General features: G+C 36.7%; 1 long non-coding RNA gene and 1 pseudogene across 1 annotated transcript in view; one reads left to right on the forward strand and one right to left on the reverse strand.

The window, feature by feature from the left end:
* The window catches only part of LOC141489748 (uncharacterized), a 164,545-nt gene that overhangs the window by 125,403 nt on the left and 18,571 nt on the right, over nucleotides 1-20,571 (reverse strand). The window lies entirely within an intron of this gene.
* LOC141487789 (olfactory receptor 14A16-like) lies at nucleotides 875-14,413 on the forward strand (annotated as a pseudogene).

Raw genomic sequence — 20,571 nt, forward strand, 5'->3', positions numbered from 1 at the left:
AGTGCGATGAATAAGAGACATGGTATCTGCCTTGATGTTGATCAAGGCAGTCTTCATTAGGGATATTAAAAACCGTATCAAGCAGGGGCCAAAAATACAAAGGAGAAATAATATGGCAACAGGACCTATCCAGCTGAATAACCACTGTAAAAATTGTAAATGCTTGAGATAATTAGCAATATTAAAGGCAGCAGTTTGATGATTTGAAAAATCAGTCAAAATATTTCTCAGTTCTTGAAGCAATAAGGCTAACTGATGAATGTCTGATGAAGCATTATGAGATAGTAGTGCACCCTGTAATGCAGCCCGTATCTGAAGCCAAGAACCAACAAAAGAAGAGTTGGTAAGATTTACCTGTAATGGAGTGACACACAATGGTTTATATCTATAGTGACAAGGAATTTGGGTTATCAATTCATGGTAAGCAAGCTCATTCCCAATGTAAACTACTACAGGGGCCAAAGCATCTATTTCCTTTTGAAGTGCCCAATTTATATGATTTTTGGGTGGTCCACATGGATGATTGCTGGGTCAAGAAGTTCTGCAATACAGATGCCAAATATCCTTGTCATTGGTAAAGATCCTGAATTTGGAATTCCTCATAAAGTGAGAAAGAAAAATTTATGATATTGAAAGCAAGATCAATCACCTCACGCTTTTGCTCCGAGGTCTCTGACCCACTTGGTTGGAGCCCAAACTGGTTTCTCCTTTTCTTTGCCATCCGGATTTGGATCTGGTTGAATACAAAGATACCCTTGTCCGTTTATAATTACCGAGCCTGGGCCATGCCATTGGCCATCTGGGCATTTCCACAGTACTCGGTTGCCTATTGGGCAGGGAGAGGGATGGCTAGTTGCGTGTGTGTGGAGTGTTCATGAAGTTCCTGCGAAAAAACGCAAAGCTGGGGAGGTACCATCATCTCTCAATTGAAGAAAATTCATGGTGTATACGGCCTGTGCTAATATATAAGGCGGCCACGACCACTGACTCCCCCTTTTTGTTTAATGAGGAGGGTTTTAAGGGTGCGGTTAGCACGTTCAACTATGGCCTGGCCAGTGGGATTATATGGAATTCCAGTTTTGTGTAAAATGGAAAATTCTTGACAAAAGTTTGCAAATGCCTTGGAAGAATATGCAGGGCCATTATCTGTTTTTATGGCTGTAGGAACTCCACAAGTGGAAAAACAGGTTAAAAGATGTGCTATCAGCCCATTCAGGGATAGAGTCAGTAAAATAACAAAAAGCACCTTCAGAAGCACAAATATTTAAAACAGGATATTTTCCAAACATACAAAGACAACGATCAGACATAGCTAGGAATAAATTGGCCAGCATCGCAAATTTACAAGGGATGCTTCTTTTACTTCTCTGGAAAATATTGCCATTCTAGGACACCTTGCTTTTGATAGAGACAACCAATATGTGACCTTTGATTTAAAATGGTAGCAAATATAGGTTGCTCAGGATCGAATTGAACTATAGACTCATGACACCTGGACAAAATCTGTGTCATGGCCTCTTTGGCTTGTGGGGTCCAATACCGGGGTGAGGTCAATGTGGAATCTCCTTTTAGGATATCATAAAGAGGATACATCAAATCATCAGGAATAGGAACTGTAGAACGTATCCATTGTATGGAACCATTAAGTTTCTGGAAATCATTAAGGGTACTACATTTCTCTAAATTCACCTTTGGGGGTATTCTAGATGCCCTCTCTTCACTAAGGGTGTGACCAAGGTATTGATAAGGGCTAAAATAGTTAGATGTATTAGTTTCACAGTTCTTGAAAGAAATCTCAATGATTCCCCTGACTGGATCATCACAGGTATAGTGCCATAATTCATGGAACTCATTTTCTCTACAGATATTATGGAAGTTGTGATGGAACCATAGAGGTACACATATATTCACTGAGATATAGGAAAAAAAAAACATTTGTGACCTTTATATCAAAAGACAGCTATAAAATTTAAAGCATAAAGTGCAACAGCTAGACTGTAAAAACTATGACTCAGCCCCCCCAAAAAATGAGGGTGAATGCTTGCTACCACAGTAGACACACTTCCCCTTCCATAGGACAGTAGCAACAGAACCACTTTAATTTAAGAATAAAGTAGCACTCTTTGATTATATATTGCAGATACAAAAATATGAAAGGTTGACTTAGCAAATATATGAAAAAAAACTGCTCAAATAGTGAGAGATTAGTTTAGGAAGGTAGAAAATATTTATAAAAAGAGAATTCAGCTAGTTAGAATGACTTCTAAGTTGGATTTGATAGCACCCAGATAAAGCTCTTGTTTTTGAAAGGTCCAAAACCTGTTTTGGAAATAACATTTTCTGGGTGATTTTGCCAAAATAAGTCTAGCCTTCACAAGCCCTAGAGGTACAGTAATTCTATAAACGTGATTGCTATGTGACAGTATTATTATTTTATGCCAAGGCAAATCTGAAAAGGATTCATAAAATCAGAGTCCTACCAAGGGTTGAACAAACAGGGCAAATGGTGGAGCACTGGTCTGGTTCTATTCTAGTCTAAATTTGCATTCTGATCTTTTCCTATCCTCTGGGGGAAAAAACCAAGGAATTGGATAACTTTGTTTTCTTATATAATGCTGTTTTCTAGATGCTTTGGACATGCTGTATCAGTGACAGTAAAATAGCAAATAACCAAAAAACATAATAAAGTACTTATTGATACAGGATGATTGAAGAATTTTCATGATGAATTAGGCAAGTTCATCAATTAACAGGAAAAAAAGTTGTTAAAAATATTTTAAAATCCTGTATATGCTAATAATTTCTATGCTGGCTTACCTCAGAACAAGAAAATTTTTCCTAACCTAATGTTTCAAACTACTATCTTTTAATGCGGTGAGCTTCTCCGTAGAAAGGGGCCACTGTTCCACCCACACAGGGTTATCACTCCTCCAAGTAATCTTTGGGCAGCTCACCATAACAGTAGCCCCTAGGAGTTTGTTGCCAAATGTTCAGGGGTGGTAAGATACAATTGTAACTGATGTAACAAATCTCTACCCCACAGGGCAGAGCCTAGTCCCGTAATCTTTAAGGGACGAATAAAACCACTTTGTCCTTCATAACTCCATCTTAAATGACGCTCTGCTTTTCTAGCCCCTTGGTGGCCTCCCACCCCCAAAATAGGGGTGGTAGATGACATTAGTGGCCTAAACATTTCCTCCTTTCTCAATGTTTGCTGCGCCACAGTCCTGGGTCTTAATTTCTGCTGTGCCACAACCCTGATTCTAACTTCCTCCCTATTCTTCCTAGCTCTTGCTCTGTCCTCCAAATAGCTACTTCCTCCTTCTTCTTCCCCAACTCCATATTTATTATGTTTCTTATAAGTTTCTCTAAGTTCTGCCCAAGGATAAATCGGAGGAGGATTATTACAACCCCCCCTCCTCAGAAGATTCTCCTACTGATTCTCCCACTTGTGTGCCAATTGTTTCTTGTCCACAGGGATGAGGACCCCCCTGTAACATTGTATTTATGAGAGAATAAAAGAAGTCCTGGTCAGTTAGGATTCCAGGGCATGACTCATCAAAAGAAGCCAACTGTTGCCCAACTGTCTCCCAGTTCTCTTTGGTAATCCCTGAATGTTCTAACCAAGGGGAGAACCCCCACACCTTATCTACAAATTCATGGCACTGCTTAATATGTGGCTTAAATTGATGCCGCTTACCTAATTTATATAACTGACAAGCTAGAACTGCCTTTTCTTCGGGTCTAATCAGGGGAAAACCCATTCCCTGCCCCATAACTTCGGACCAGATTAATCTCAAGTTAATCTGAGGCTGTCCAGCTCTTCTCCCTGTTAAGGGAGGCCAGGCAGAAATTCCCTTGGTCCCTGTTCGGGGCGTCAGCTGCTCTGGGACCCATCCCGAGCCTTCGCCTGGATACATACCTTTCCCCGGTCTTCGGACACACGGACCCTCCTTTGGGGAAGGAGGGCAATAACTGGACAGAACACCCAGTTGCAGTCTAACAAGCAGGTCTTTATTCCTTACATAGCAGGGAAAAAAGCCTCTCCTCTTCCCCAGTCCCCTCCCTTATCTAGTCTTCTGTTCCTCCCCCGAGCTCCTCCCCTGTTCCTCCCTCATGGGCGGAGCCACTCCTGTTACTGGGGGGTTCCCAGCACCCATGTGGGCGGGTTCACACCCCCAGGCGTCTCCTAACCCATAGGTGGCCAAGGTCCAGAGCTGGGTCCAGAGCAATTCCCCCTTTTTGTTTAGATAACATGGAGCTGCAGTCAGGATCACACAGGACTTAGCAGCAACTACATTTAAAGCTTGAAGGGATTGGAATCTAATATACCAGAAGGCAAAAGAGCTTGGAATGCAACCAAGAATCAAGTACCCAGCAAAAATGAATGACCTCTTCCAGGGAAAAAGATGGACTTTCAATGAACCAGGGGAATTTCAAATGTTCCTGTTGGAATGGCCAGAGCTGAACAGAAGGTTTGATCTTTGGATGCAGGACTTAGGTGAAGCATAGAGATTGGAGGAGAGGGGGGAAATATGAGGGACTTAATGATGATGAATTGCATGTATTCTTGCATAGAAAAATGACACTGATAATACTCATATGAACCTACTCAGTTAATAGAGCAGGTAGAAGGAGCTTTTATAGTTGAAGCACAGGAGAAAGCTGAGTTTGAAGATAAAATATGGTGTAAAAATGGAGTCAATAGAAAAAGGGAAATGTAATGGGAGAAAGAAAAAGGAGAAGGGGAATAGGCCAAGATGTTTCATGTAAGATTTTTCTTTATTACAATGAGCTATTGCAATGATATAGAAGGGGGGAACACAAGGGGAAATGAGGCAATCTTTGCTGTCATTAGAGGTGGCTAGGAGAGAAAACAGCATATATACTCAATGGGGTATAGGCATCTGGAGTAAGAAGGAGAGGGGCAGACAGGGGGAAGGGGGGGATGTGAGTGATGGAGGAGAGGATGGACCATGGGGGAAGAGTGGTCAGATATAACACATTTTCTTTTTTTGCTTCTTGCAAGGAGCTGGTATTGGATGGCCTGTCCGAGACCATAGGGCCAGGTGGATGCTGGGCCTAAGGGGTGGTATGGGGGTTCCTGGGCGTCTCAGCCCCAGGACCAGGGATCTGTCTGCTGCACCACTCAGTTACCCTACAGCAGAGTCAGATTGAAAGGAGAGAGAAAATATAGTACATGGTAGTGGAGATATACAAAAGGAGGAAGTTGCGATCAGCAATGGCAACAGTGGAAAAATATGGAAGTAACTTTTGCCATGGACTTATCATAAAGAATGTGATACACCCGTGACACCGTGACAGAATTGTTGGTGTTGGAACAAAGACGCAAGAACATTTATTATTATTATTCTTTTTGGGGGGGTGCAGGGCAAATGGGGCTGGGTGTCCTGCCTGGGCCCACATATCAGAGTCATCATTGGGTGTCTGAGGCCAAATTTGGACCCAGATGTTCCTGGCTCAAGGGCCAATGCTCTGTCTGCCAGGAAGTTTAAAGTTGCACAATGGGGCACTATTATTTTTACAGCCTCTGACTGAAAAATCAAGGAATGGCTGGCTCCAGAAAACCAACAACCATTTATCAAGCTCTTAAATTAGACCTCATATCGCTCTAAATAAAGACAAAAACCAAAACAATATTTGCCTTCAAAGATGTTGTAGACTATATTAGGAAGCAGGACATATATATATATAAATGATTATCAAATAGTTACAAAAGGATTTCAGAAGAAAGGGCAAGGAGATGGTTAATTTGGGGAAAAGCTTACAAGGTTATAATTTTTTTTGCTGGAATCATTTTGTTTTGGCTAAGCAGGGCAATTAACTCATTATTCTCCATAGAATATGAATTTTGGAGGTTTTGAGAGGAATGAAAATATGAATTTTAAATGTAAGCTAATGGATCCTGGAATATTTGTTTTTCTTTTCCATAATGAGTCTTAGGTCAAGGCCTTACACAGCCCCCAGAGTTCTAACTAATAAACTGGTGGTAAGTTCAGAATGCGAGACTTTAGATGGGACTTGAAAAATTGGGAATTTTAAGACACTGAAGAGAGAAGGAAATGCATGTTGGGCATTGGAAACAGCAGTACAAAGTCACTGAGACAGGAAATAATATGCCATGTAAGAGGAACAGCAAGAAGGCATTTGAGATTAGACTATGGGGGTCTACAGAAGACTGGTGGGCAATGTGGGTAAGGAGAAAAATTGAGACTTGATTCACCACAGATTGCCAAACAAAGCAGCCTATATCCTCAAAATATTGGAGAGACACCGAAGTTCAGTGAGCAGAGTAGTGGTATGCTTACACTTTGCTTTAGGAAAGAAACACAGTTTGCCAACTGTATGAAGAATGGATTTTGGTGGGGACAGACCTGGGGGATTGGGAAAGCAATTGAGAAGCTATTGAGGAGGGGTGGAGCCAAGATGGTGGCTTAAATGTAGCATTTCCCGGGAACTCCTTCCTCCCAGAACTCCAAAAGCCAACAAATTATGGCTCTAGCCAAACTTTAGAGGGGGCAGAATCCACGGAAAGACTGAGTGATACATTTCCCCAGTCCAAGATAACTTAGAAATTCCATGGGAAAGGTGTGTTCCACCAGGAACAAGGGTTGGAAAAAAGCTGTGGCTACAGTGCAGCCCAGCCCAGCCCATCCCAGAGATCACCTGCAACAGCTTGAAGAGGTGGGGAGAGAACTCTGCTACACCAGAATGAGTGTGGAGCGAGGAGCACTGGCCACAGCATCTGCAGCAACTATCTAGAGAAAGCAGCCTGCACCCCCAGAAATGGTAAGGAGGTCATAGAAGACTGCAGAAATTTCTCTACTCTCCCTTGGGTTAGGACTCTGCTGTTTGCCTACACTCAGATCCAGGTTGCAGTTTTGGTTTCCATACTAAGTAGCCAAGCAGGACTCCTCCTCCTTACAGCTCCAGGGCAGGGGGAAGTGAGGTGGTCATCTACATATCAAAGCATAGGCAACAGAGCATATGACCTTGGAGGAATAAAGGTCCCAGTGGGGTGTCCCCCCCCAAAAAAAAAAAAACTGAAAGCCTTTAAATGCTGTCTTGGGCTGATGAAATGAGTAAACAACAGAAAAAGAAGAATCTGACCATAGAGAATTACTTTAGCCCCATGGAAGATCAAACCACATACTCAGATGATGACAAAATCAAAGCTTACATGTCCAAAAGCTCCAAGAGAAATTAAAAAATGGGCTCAGACTATGGATGAGCTCAGAATGACTTTGAAAAGCAGTTAAGGGAGGTGGAGGAAAAATTGGGAGGAGAAATGAGAGAGATGCAGAAAAATCATGAAAGTAATACAAAAAGTACTGAAGAAAATATTATTAAAAACCAGTTTAGTTCTAATGAAAAGAGAAAAACAAATGGCAAATGAGGAGAAGAATGCCTTAAAAAGCAAAATTGGCCAACTGGAAAAGGAAATAAAAAAATCTCTCTGAAAAAAAGTCCTTCAAATGCAAAATGGAAATAAAGGAAGCTGATGACTTTGCAAGAAATCAGGAAGAATTAAACTCTTCCCCAAAAAGCCAAAAATTAGAAGAAAATGGGAAATAACTCATTGGAAAAATAACTGACCTCAAAAAGAGATTTAGATGAAATAATTTAAAAATTATTGGGCTATCTGAAAGCCATGATCAGGGAAAGAACCTAGACTTTATTTTTCAAGAAATAATAATAAAGCAAAATTGCCCTGAGATCCTAGAAGCAGAGGGTAAAATAGAAATTGAGGGAATTCACCAATCACTTCCTGAAAGAGATTCCAAAAGAAAAATTTCCAGGAATATTATAGTCAAATTCCAAAACTCCCAAATCAAAGAGAAAATCTAAAACCTGCCAGAAACAAACAATTCAACTACCAAGGCTCCATAGTCAGGATTACACAAGATCTAGCAGCATCTAGATTAAGGGCTCGTAGGGATTGGAATTTGATATACCAGAAGGCAAAAGATCTTGATTTGAAACCAAGAATCAACCACCCAGCAAAACTGAACATCTTCTTTCAGAAGAAAAGAAGGACTTTCAATGAAAGAGGGGACTTTCAAATTTTCCTATTGAAACAACCAAAGTTGAACAGAAAATTTCATCTCCAAGTACAGGACTCTAGTGAACCATAGAGGGGGTAGAAGAGAAGGACTAACTCTGAGGAACTTAATGATATTGAACTTTTTATATTCCTTCATGGGAAGAAGATATTAACAACTCATATGAACTTTCTTATTTATAAGAGCTGTTAGAAGGAGTATATATATATATATATATATATATATATATATATATATATATATGTATAGCCAAGCTATAGGAAGGAGTGGAATATAATGGTATAATATAGTAAAAAGATGGAGACAATGGATGATAAAGGAAAATAATTGGAGGATGGGAAAGGAGATGAAGAAGAAGCTAAGAAATTTCACATAAGAGTCAAGAAAAAACTTTTTCAATGGAGTGGAAAGGGGGAAGACAAGAGGGAATGAGTGAGTCATCATTCTCATCAGAAATGACTCAGAGAGGAAATAACATATACATTTAATAGAGTGAGGAAATCTATCTTGCCCTAGAGAAAAATGAGAAGAAAGGGATGGGATAAGGGGGAATGGGGGGAGGGAATGGCAGAATAGGTGATAGAAGAGAGGCAAGATCGAGGGAGAGGGAACTCAGATACGACACACTTTTGGACAGGGCCAGGATGAAAGGAGAAGAGAATGGAATAAATGAGAGTGGGGAAAATAAGAGTGGAGGTATAGTTAGTAATAGCAACTGTGGAAAAAATATTGAAGCAACTTCTCTGGTGGACTTATGATAAAGAAGCAGCAACTCACCCCAGAGACAGAGCCATTAGAATCTGAGCACAGAGTGAAATACATTTTTTTCTCTCTATCTATTCTTGCAGTTTCTCATCTTCTTGGGGGGGGGGGGAATATGTTTACTCTTATAGCACATTCAATTTTGATCAATGTATAGCATGGAAACAATGTAAAGACTATCAGACTGCCTCCTATGGGTGGGGGAATTGTAAAATTCAAAACCTTATGAAAAATAATAGGTAGATACTACAATTGTATATAGTTGGAAAACAAATAAAATGTTAAATTACTGGAAAAAAATAAAGTTTTGAACAGATTCTTTAAAAAGATGTTATTGAGAGGGGCAGCTAGGTGGAGCAGTAGATAGAGCACAAGACCTGGAGTCAGGAGTACTTGAGTTCAAATCCAGCATCAGACACTTAATAATTACCTGCCTGTGTGACCTTGCACAAGTCACTTAACCCCATTGCCTTAAATAAATAAAAAAAAATTTTAAAGGAAGTTATTGAGAGAATCTAGTGATTGGCTATCAGAGACTAAACTAGAGTGGTAGCTAAGTAGATGAAAGGGATATAGACAAGGTGATATTTGATAGAAAACACAAGATAAGAAAATTATTTGATATCCAGGTAGCTGAGAAGGAGGTTATTGAGAATACCAGGAAAGTTCTGAATCTGGGTAATAGAAAGAGTGAGTGCCCCCTTAATAAAAGTTAAAAACTTCAGAAGTAGAGGGCTCCTTTAGAATTGTAGTGGGAGAGAGTGAGGAAAGTTAATAGAGATAATTTCTCTTTTAACGGGTGAACTTTGAGATTTTGATAGGACAGTGAATTTGAAATGTCAATAAGCAGTTAATGATGCAACATTGATGAACCAGAGAAAGACTAGATCAAGGAATATAGGTACAGTTCTGATCATCATAGAGAAAGTTGATAAATCTATGAGAACTTACAAGGTAAAAAAGAGGATCCAAGAAGAACATAAAAGATATCCTACATCAAAACTTTTGTGACTACTATCCATTCTTAGAATAATGTGAGAATGAATCAGCAAGAAAAACTAAGAATGAATCATAAAATAAGTAGGCATAGACTGATAGGGTAGGGTTAGAAATTTTCAGAGAAAAAAAGATTGTATAAAAGGAGGAGGAGACCAGCAGTCTTAAATACTGCACAGAATCTTAAAAAGAGTAAGGCTAGAAAAAAGGTACTCAGGTCTATCAATTAAAAATTATATTGACTTGCGAAAGGATCGTTTTATGTGGCTGATGTGGTCATATAGCAGATTATAAGGGTTAAGAAGAATGAAAGTTCAGGCAGTGAAGTCCAAAAGTGAAGACAGCATTATTCTGGTCAGGTTGGGAAAGTAAAGAGAGACATGGATAAATTAACTTGTTGAAAATTGTAAGTTGTTTTTTTTTTTGTTTTTTTTTTTTTTAGTTTTTGCAAGGCAATGGGGGTTAAGTGGCTTGCCCAAGGCCACACAGCTAGGTAATTATTAAGTGTCTGAGACCAGATTTGAACCCAGGTACTCCTGACTCCAAGGCCAGTGCTTTATCCACTATGCCACCTAGCCACCCCCTGAAAATTATAAGTTCTAAGGAAAACATTTTTGATAATGGGAAAATTTAGATGTTTTCATAAGTAGCAGGGGAAGAAATAAACAATAGATATTAGAGGGTTAGGAAACAATGAAGATAATAAAGTCAGGATGGGAAAGGATCAAAGGAATGGATAAAGTTTCACCTTTGCCTGGAGACTTGTCATCTCACATCATAATCAAAGAGCAAAGGAAGAGAGAATGGAGAATTATCAAGAAATTATAGAAAAAAATGTAGAAAAGAAGAATCTCAGCAAGTATAATCTCTATTTTATGAATGAATTAAGAAAGTACTAACTTACATGAGTTGTTGATAAAAAAAGAGTAGGGGAAATATAAAGCTAGATAAGTTGGAAAAAGACAAAATGATGAATGTGATTTTAAAATCTGATTTAAGATAAGGGAAAAGGATTGCCTTGCTGAGACTGGATAACTGAAATTGGTAACAGGTCCATTTAATAATTTTTGGAGTTCCATAAACTCCAATCAGAAGGACCTCAGTGAAACTAAGGGATTGAATACTGAAGAAATCAAGAGTTAATTTCAATAGATGGGATCTGCAATTATTCAAACAAATCAAAAGATTAAACAGTAAAGAAATTTAATTAAGTACAGGATCCCAATTAGAAATGCTAAGTCAGAACAGTTTGAATTCCAAGGAAAATACCAAAAAATATAAGGAATAGAGATCCTAGGAAAGACAAAGAGCATAATTAGGGAGAGCTATCCTTGGAAATGTAAGTAGAAATACTAAAATTCCAATTGTAGTTATACCTCTTAGAATTGATACTTAGAATTTTAAAAGGGCTGTATGTTGAAAAAAATGAGCACCCTCCTTTCAAACTTGACCTTTTTATTTTTGCTTCTGTGTATTTACTAGCAACATATTTGCAATAGCTCCTCAAAAATCTAAATATTCTTGCCTGAAGAAAACCAATCTACTGTTTAAAACTCATAGATGATAAATAGATAGATGATACAAATATATATATATTATTTATTTATATGTACATACATATATACATATATACATATCAGTGTATGAATATATGTGTCTATTGTCTTCATCTGCCAAAAGTTAACTTATTCATATTTCACTGGTCTTTGTCATACTCTTAGGCATTTAACTCATTCTAACATATTTATTATTTATTTGAAAATCTTTCGTATCTTCTTAAGAAGCTAGAAAGTCATTAAGGCCTACCATCAGGCATTGTTGATCTACATGACTTTTCGGATCTACAACAGTTTTGCATAGAGAACACAATTGTTAAAACTTTGAAAGTTTTAGTTTAATGAAACATTTAAGAGCTATTCCTTTGTCTTGTGTATAAAGTACAGGATGCTTTCTGGATATCGTTAATGATAGTAGAGGGTCCATTAGGCATGCCTTTCTATGTCAACTTATGAGTTTATGAGGATAGATAACAATATCAGTTAAGAATGGCATAGCATTTGCTTGAGAGTATATTCTAAGAGATTTAAATGTATTATTTCATTTTACCCTCAAAAAACATTGAAAGATAGTAGAATTATATTTGTTTTACAAATGAGAAAAATGAAGCAAGCAGAAGTGACATATAAAGGATGTCACAACTAGCAAATGTTTGCCTGGATATAGACTCAGGTTTTCTTAAATTGAGGTCTCACATTCCATCCACTGCCTAAAGACAGATGAATTTAACTCAAGGAAGATGAAGAAGGCTCCAGGTCAGTCATTCTATTGTGCATTCATCTTACAAAGAGACTAGAACAGACTCACTACAAAAAAAAAAATAAAATTTGGGAATTAGTTGACAATGGATTTGCATTTCAAGATGACTTACACTGATAGGCTTAAAAGAGCCTATCTAGGTTGGTGCCCAATCCAAGAGACTGACTTCATTTGCAAGACAATTATATTATTTAGGAGTAAAGAGGCTGTCAAGGTGACAATGTCTTCATTGGGTTTCCCTTCCTGGACTGTGAATACCATTTAAACTTGTGAGAGAATCTATCCATATCACTAGAATTCTTGAAGAATAGTAAAAAACTCATTTGTTCATGAAAAGAAAATTCAAGTTTGCCTCAGTTATAGGAACCAGAAGAAGGTTTCAACTCTGTCTTGGAATCAGAAGTGTAGGTTAAGCAACCAATTTCAGACAATTCTTTTATGAACATGAAAAGTCATATAACTTTCCTGATATTTGAAATCTTATCTTCAAAATGGTATGAACCCTCCACTGCACAGGGTTTTTGTAATAAAACTGTAACACTTAAAATTCATATACTTTAGATACTGCATTTTTCAACATTTGGAAGGAGTTGATACTATTCCTTGAAGCACAGATACTTTGATTTATGAATGAACCCTAAAAACATTTTTAGTTCAAGGATTCTAAACCTATCTTGTAGTCTTGGGTTGATTGTGATATAGCCTACCACCTTTCCTCTGAATAGTATATTTAAATATAAGGATTAAAATGCAATGATTTCCAAAGAATTCATACATGGGAAACAGGTAAAATAATTTCTGGATCTAAGGATAATTTTTGCTCTTATAGTTTCATAACCACAAATTGCAATTGATAAAAGCAAAGCACTTGGTCTGCACAAGGTTAGACCCAAACCAAAATCAAAATTCTTGACACCACAGATATAGAATGTTCTCATCATTTGATAACTATTTCTTTTTTTCCTATGCAGATGATCAAGAAGATTCCCAGAACAGGTCCATCTCACCCTAATGAAAGGATTCCTACTCATGGGCTTTTCCAATACATAGAACTTGCAGGTCTCACACGCAATGTGCTTCTTACTGATATATCTGGGGCTCTTATGGGGAACCTGTTTATTTTCACCCTTATCTCTCATAATGACCACCTCCATTCCCCATGTACTTCTTCTTGAAGAATTTGTCCTTTCTAGTCCTTTCCTTTGTTTCTGCCACACTCCCTAAATCTACCACAAACTCCCTGAGGGGCAGCTAGATGGCACAGTGGATAGAGCACAGGCCCTGAAGTCAGGAGTACCTGAGTTCAAATCCAGCCTCAGATATTTAATGATTACCTAGCTGTGTGGCCTTGGGCAGGCCACTTAACCCCATTTGCCTTGGAAAAACTAAAAACAAAAACAAAAACAAAAAAATTCCTTGAGGCAAAAGTGATTCCCATTTCTTTCATGGGGTGTGTTATACAGCTACTTTTAGTAGTTTTCTTTGCAGTGTCTGATCTTCTTCTCTCAATGATGGCTTATGACCACTATATGACCATCTGCTAGTCCTTTCACTATGAAGCTATCATGACCAAAGGCACTTGTATGAAGATGGCAGCTATTTCTTGGCTCAGTGGAGGTTTGTTTGGAGTTATGTACTCAGCTAGTATTTTCACGTTGCCTTTCTGCAACTCCAAGGAGAACCATCAGTTCTCCTGTAATGTCCCTTCATTACCTGATCTGATATACATACTGGTCTAGGTTTGTTTTTTTTTAGGTTTTTTGCAAGGCAAATCGGGCAAGTGGCCTGCCCAAGGCCACACAACTAGGCAATCATTAAGTGTCTGAGACTGGATTTGAACCCAGGTACTCCTGACTCCAGGGCCGATGCTTCATCCACCTAGCCACCCCTACATATTGGTCTAGATGTGACTTTGGCAATTGGAATTATTGTAGATATTATCTGCTTTATTTTTATATCTATCTCTTATGGTCCTATATTCTCAACTGTACTGAAGATTCCAACCACAGAGGGGTAGGTAAAAAGCCTTCTCTACTTGTCTTCCCCACCTTATCATTCTCATGATTTTTGTCACAACTGGTTTCACAGTTTACCTAAAGCCACCTCAATAGCAATCTGACTCAATTCTGGATATATTTTTGTCTATTTTCTATACAGTGGTACCCCCAGCTCCGAACCCTCTAATCTACAGTCTGAGGAACAAGGACATCAAAAATTCTCTGAAGGAATTAATAGCCTGGAAAGACTTCTCATAGGAATTAATACTAAGGTCTTTTCAGTGATCCTATAACTACATTATTTAAAAAGAAAGAAAAGGAAATCAGTTGAGGTCATTCTGTGTTTATTGATTTGAACTTGTTTGCTCTTGTCAAGATCATCAATTAAGAAATGTTGTCTCTTAGAGATTGTGAATAAATTACTTTCTTTTTAAAAAAAAATTTTCTGTAATTGATATTCTCATTTATTTTTCCAATTACATATCATGAAGTTTTTCAGCATTCATCCACATACATATGCATATTTATATTACATTAATAAATTATTTTCAAAAGAGATACACTCTGGCAAATCAGTTATTTTAGCTACCATAAATATCCAAATTAACTATATAGGATATATGAAGAAAGAGGCTATCTGCAACCAGGGAAAGAACTGATAAATATATGTATAGGATATGTTCATATTTGTGTCTAATGGTGGCCACCTCTAGGACATGGAAGAGGTGAGTGAATAAAAAAGAAAAACTAAATAATTTTACATTATAACTTTGAATATTTAAAAGAAAAAGCAAGTTGTTCAATTTTAACTGTGTTTAGTGACTTCCTCTTCAAAACTTTTCACTCAAAAAATAATATTCTCATCAACACATCAATAAACAACAAATAAAAAGAAGAGAAAGTAATATTGATTATATAGAAATCTGCTTTGCATGATTTCACATATATAATTGATACATGGTTTGTCTTCTCATTGAGTGAGGAGGGGTAGAAGGCAGGAAAAGAATTTGGAACTCAAAATTCAAAAACAAAAAAAAGCTAAAAAAAATATTTTTTTAAAAATGAATGCCTGGGGGTAGCTAGGTGACACAGAAAATAGAGTACCCCAGCCCTGGACTCAGGAGGGCATTGCCTAGCTGTGTGACCTTGGGTAAGTCACTTAACCCCATTACCTTGCGAAAACCAAAATAAATAATAAATAATAATAAAAAAGAATGGCTGATTGCAAATCTCTGAATTTCTAATTAGCATACTGCCTGGAATATATTGAGCACATAATAAATGTATAAGTCATACATTTAATCATCCACAGTAAAGTTCTTCCAGGGACATTTAAATATGAAATTCACTTTAGAAAGGCCACCATTTTATTCTTTACACTAACCCTTTTATTTCTAAAATAGTTTTCCCAAAATCCCTGTGAATTTAAAAACTTTTATTTTAAAACAAATTTAGGGAGTAAATAAATCTTTTTATTTCTTGATTTTATTTTTGTTCTTTTGACTGACTAAACTTGGAGGAAAGAAAGAAGAGAGATGATATTAATATTCCAATTGGATCTAAATAGCAGATAACCTGGAAGCTTAGAAGCTTCCTAAGAATAGCTCTCACTTCATTTAAAATGGACTTTAATATTATGGGCAGCTTTTTTTTCTTTTTCCTGAACCACATTGATCACATATAGACAAAAAGATGAAACAAGAACAATTTCACAGCACTAAATCATTCATCAGAAAAAAAGTTAAAATAATGAGTTAACTTTGATTCTCTTAGATCTATTTAAGGTATACATCCATTTTTTCTTCATTGGGAGAGGCAAAATAAACTGTTATTTGTTCAGAATTTCTCTAAGCATCTCTGTGAATCCTTTGGAAGGCTTTCAGAACTAAATTGAAAATTGCACTTTTTCTATCCCAGAATGGTAAACTATTTCAAAGCAACATATATATATATATATATATATATATATATATACATTTAAACAGATGTGAATAAATAATGCAAATAAATTCACATACACATGCACACACACACACAAATATATATATATATATATATATATATATATATATATATATATATATATACACACACACAAATATATGTATATATATGAACCTGAAATTCCCTTGCCAAAATTTGTTTTCTTATGGTTTTCCCTTACTTGGAAATTTATCTTATTTAATTGAAATATTTTATTTAGATAATAGAATTGTCCCTGAGGAAAACATTTAATTGAACTATATCTAAGCAAATCTAAACCTTACAAGATCATGACCACAGTGTATACTTTGTAAACTTTGTAATATGAAGATGTATCTTGTACTAGGACAGGCAAAAATCTTTTTTTTTAATCTATAACTTTTTTATCTCAATTCTGAAATACATTTTTAACATAGTAGAGAAAGGAAAAGAGTAATGCAACACATTTATTTGCCTGAAGATATTCCATAAGACAGCTAGCTGGTCAAGGTATTCAGTACATGCTAGCAAAGAAAGAAATTGAAATGGGTTCCTCTAAATTTAACTGGAAAAAATTAAGTTTTAGAGCAGGTTTCTATCCCTTTCAATAAAGAAGTGGGGGGGATGGAGAAGCATTCCAACTGCATTAGATCTTGAAAGTCTACCCATATCTTTTACATTCACATACATGATCACTACATAGACTCACAGGGGTTTTTGATGGGGTCAGTAATGACTGACCAAGTCCCAGTTCTAAGCGACAGATAAAAGATTAAAGAGTAAAGTTTTACAAATATAACAATTTGGGCAGATAGGACATACATGCACACACACATAATGATATGAATAAATCATTCTACACAGAGGAAGTTTAAGAGCAGCCTAAATAAAAATCATTCAAACCATCCGTCTCTTGCATGACTGAGATTTTGGAAAAATTCTTTTGGGGAAAAGACATTCACTGACCCAACATTTTTTCTGCCTGCTGACCTAAACAGTCAAATCTGTATAACAAGATTGGTTGACAGCATGCAAGTGAAAAATAAGCAGGCACAGACTCTTTACTGATCCCTAAGTAGAGATCTCCCACATTCTTTTCCTTCTTCAAGTGGCATATTAGAGATTCAGTGTAGCATAGAAATGGAAATACAGAAAGTACCTGAGAACCTAGTTGGAAAAGGGAAATTATAGAGTTGAGGACTTTAAAGATGGAATAGTTTTTAGTGAAGATCATATAAGGACTGAGAATAACACCCTGAGGGATGGTTGAGAGAGTAGATGAAGATTCATGGCATTCATTACTTTAAGAAACTCCAACTTCCAACCAGATAGGTGCAAAAATTGGGATAGGCAGACAAGTTCTAAAAACCTTACACTAGCAAAAATTTACAATAGTTTTAGATCAAATAATGATCAAGAAATCCAAAGACCACCTATAGTAATTTTTTTTTTTTCACCAGACAACTGAACAAGAAGGACATGAAGAAGCTTGTTGGCAATGGAAACTGACCTACCAAGAAAAGCAAGGGCAAATAAAACAAACTATAAATCCCAAATTTGAAATAGAGGTCTGCAAGAGACATTGTGACCTCAAAGTCTTGTATAAAGTGACAATTAGAGGAGAGATCTCTCTACTGTAAGGGTGATTAGACTAAGGGTGAGCAGAAACTCAAAGCACAGACAATTTTTTTGAGTGACAATATGGTTTATTTATTTTATATTATTACAATAATCTTGTTGTGGGAGTAAACATAACCCCCCCCAAAAAAGGCAGAGAAATCTCAAGAATTATGACAGGGATGGATCAGTGGAATAGATTAGGTGCAAAAGAGATAGCAGGAAACGATTTTAGTTATCTGCTGTTCGATAATTATGAAGAGTTCAGCTTCTAGAATAAGAACTCTCTCTTTGATAAAAACTGTTGGGAAAATTAGAAGTTAATATGGCAGAAAATTGGATTAGACCAACATCTCACACCCCATATCAAGATAAGATCAAAACAGGTACAGGATTTAGATATAAAAGACAATATTATAAGCAAACTAGGAGATCAAGGAATAGTTTATCTGTCAAATGTATGGAAAGGGAAACAGTTTATGACCAAGGATAAGAAGGAAAGCATTATTAAAAACAAATTAGATAATTTTGATTACATTAAATTAAAAAGCTTTTGCACAAACAAAACCACTGTAACAAGATAAAAAAGATGTAGTAAATTGGGAAACAATTTTTATAACTAGTATTTCTGACAAAGGACTCATTTCTAAAATATACAGAGAACTGAATCAAATTTATAAAAAATAAATCAATTTCCCCAAATGACAAATCGCCAAAAGATATGCAAAATTTCCTCCAGATGAGTAAATCAAAGCTATCCATAGTCAGATAAAAAATTGTTCTAAATCATTACTGATTAGAGAAATGTAAATTAAAGCAGCTCTGAGGTACCATCTTACTACACCTATTAGATTGATCAATATGACCAGAAAGGACAATATTTGATGTTGGAAGGAATATGGGAAATCTGGGACACTAATACATTATGGGTGAAGCTGTGAACTCATCCAACATTTCTGGAGAGCAATCTGGAATTATGTCCAAAGGGCAATAAAAATGTGTACACCCTTTGAACCAGCAATACCACTACTGGGTCTATATCCTGAAAAGATCATGAAAAGGGGTAAAAACATCACTTGTACAAAAATATTCATAGCAACCCTGTTTGTGGTGGCAAAGAACTGGAGATCAAGTGAATGTCCATCAATTGTGGAATGAAGGAACAAATAAGTGGTATATCTATGTTATGGACCACTGTTGTTCTATTAGAAACCAAGAGGGATTGGATTTAAGAGAAGCCTGGAAGGACTTGCACGAATTGGTGAGAAGAGAGATGAGCAGAACCAGAAGAACATTATACACCTTAAAGGCAACATGGGGGTGATGATCAACCTTAATGGACTTGATCATTCCATCAATTTTTTTTTAAAAATTGTCTTATGTACAACATAATTTTGCTATCTTTAATATTTTATTTTCTCCACAAGGAGGAGAACACTAAATTCCGATCAATATATAGCATAGAAATAATGGAGAGATTATCAGACTACCTTCTGTGGGGGATGTGGGAGGGAAGGGGAGGTGGCAGAAAAATTGTAAAATTCAAAACCTTACAAAAAATGATAGGTAGAAACTACTATTTTATATAATTGGAAAACCAATAACATATTTTTTAAAAGAATAGTGAAAGAGAAAAAAGTGTACTCCAGTATGTGTTCATATTCCAACAGCTCTGCCTCTGGGATGAGATGTCCTCTTTATCTTAAGTACAACAGAGAAGTTGCTTCAATATTTTTACTAGTCACTATTCCTAGCTATATTTCTCTCCACTCTTTTCCTTCCCACTCTCATTTATTCTATTCTCTCTCTCTCTTTCCTTTCACCCTGTCCCTGTTCCGCAACCTTCCCTCTCTTCTACCACTTACTCCCCTCTCCTCTCTCCCTTATTCCCCCTTACCCCATCCCTTTCCTCTTGTTTTTCTCTAGGGTAAAATAGATTTCTATGTCCTATTGAGTGTACATGTTATTTGCTCTCTGAGCAATTTCTGATGAGAATGAAGGCTCATTCATTCCCCCTTGCCTTCCCACATTCCATTCCATTGCAAAAGCTTTTTCTTTACTCTTTTATGTGAAATAAATCAGCCCCTTTTTCCTCTCCTTTCCCTTTCTGCCAGTACTTTCCTTTATCACCCATTGACTCCATCTTTATACCATATTATATCATTATGTTCAACTCCCTCCTGTGACTATCTATATATGCTCCTTCTAACTGCTCTCATAAATGAGAAGGTTCATATGAGTTATAAGTATCTTCTTTCCATACAGAAATACAATTAGTCCTTCTCATTCACCCCCTCTATGCTTCACCAGAGTCCTGTACTTAGAGATCAAACTTTCTGTTCAGCTCTGGTTGTTTCAATAAGGAAATTTGAAATTCCCCTCTTCCATTAAAAGTCCATCTTATCCCCCAAAAGAAGATGTTAAGTTTTGCTGGGTAGTTGATTCTGGTTGTAATTCAAGCTCTTTTGCCTTCTGAGAATATCATATTCCAAACTTTACAAGCCCTTAATGTAGATGCTGCCAAATTCTGTGTAATCCTGACTATAGTCAGAATAGTTGAATTGTTTGCTTCTGGCAGCTTCTAGTATTTTCTCTTTGACTTGGGAATTTTTGAATTTGCTCATAATGTTTTTCTTTTGGGATATCTTTCAGGAGATCAGTGAATTCCTTCAATTTCTATTTTACCCTCTACTTCTAGGTTCTCAGGGCAATTTTGATTTTTCTTGAAAAATGAAGTCTAAGCTCTTTTCCTGGTCATGACTTTCAGGTAGCCCAGTAATTTTTGAATTGTCTCTTCTGGATCTGTTTTTGAGGTCAGTTATTTTTCCAATGAGATA

This window comes from Macrotis lagotis, chromosome 5 (genome assembly GCF_037893015.1).
Source record: "Macrotis lagotis isolate mMagLag1 chromosome 5, bilby.v1.9.chrom.fasta, whole genome shotgun sequence".
NCBI classification, from domain to species: Eukaryota; Metazoa; Chordata; class Mammalia; order Peramelemorphia; family Peramelidae; genus Macrotis; species Macrotis lagotis.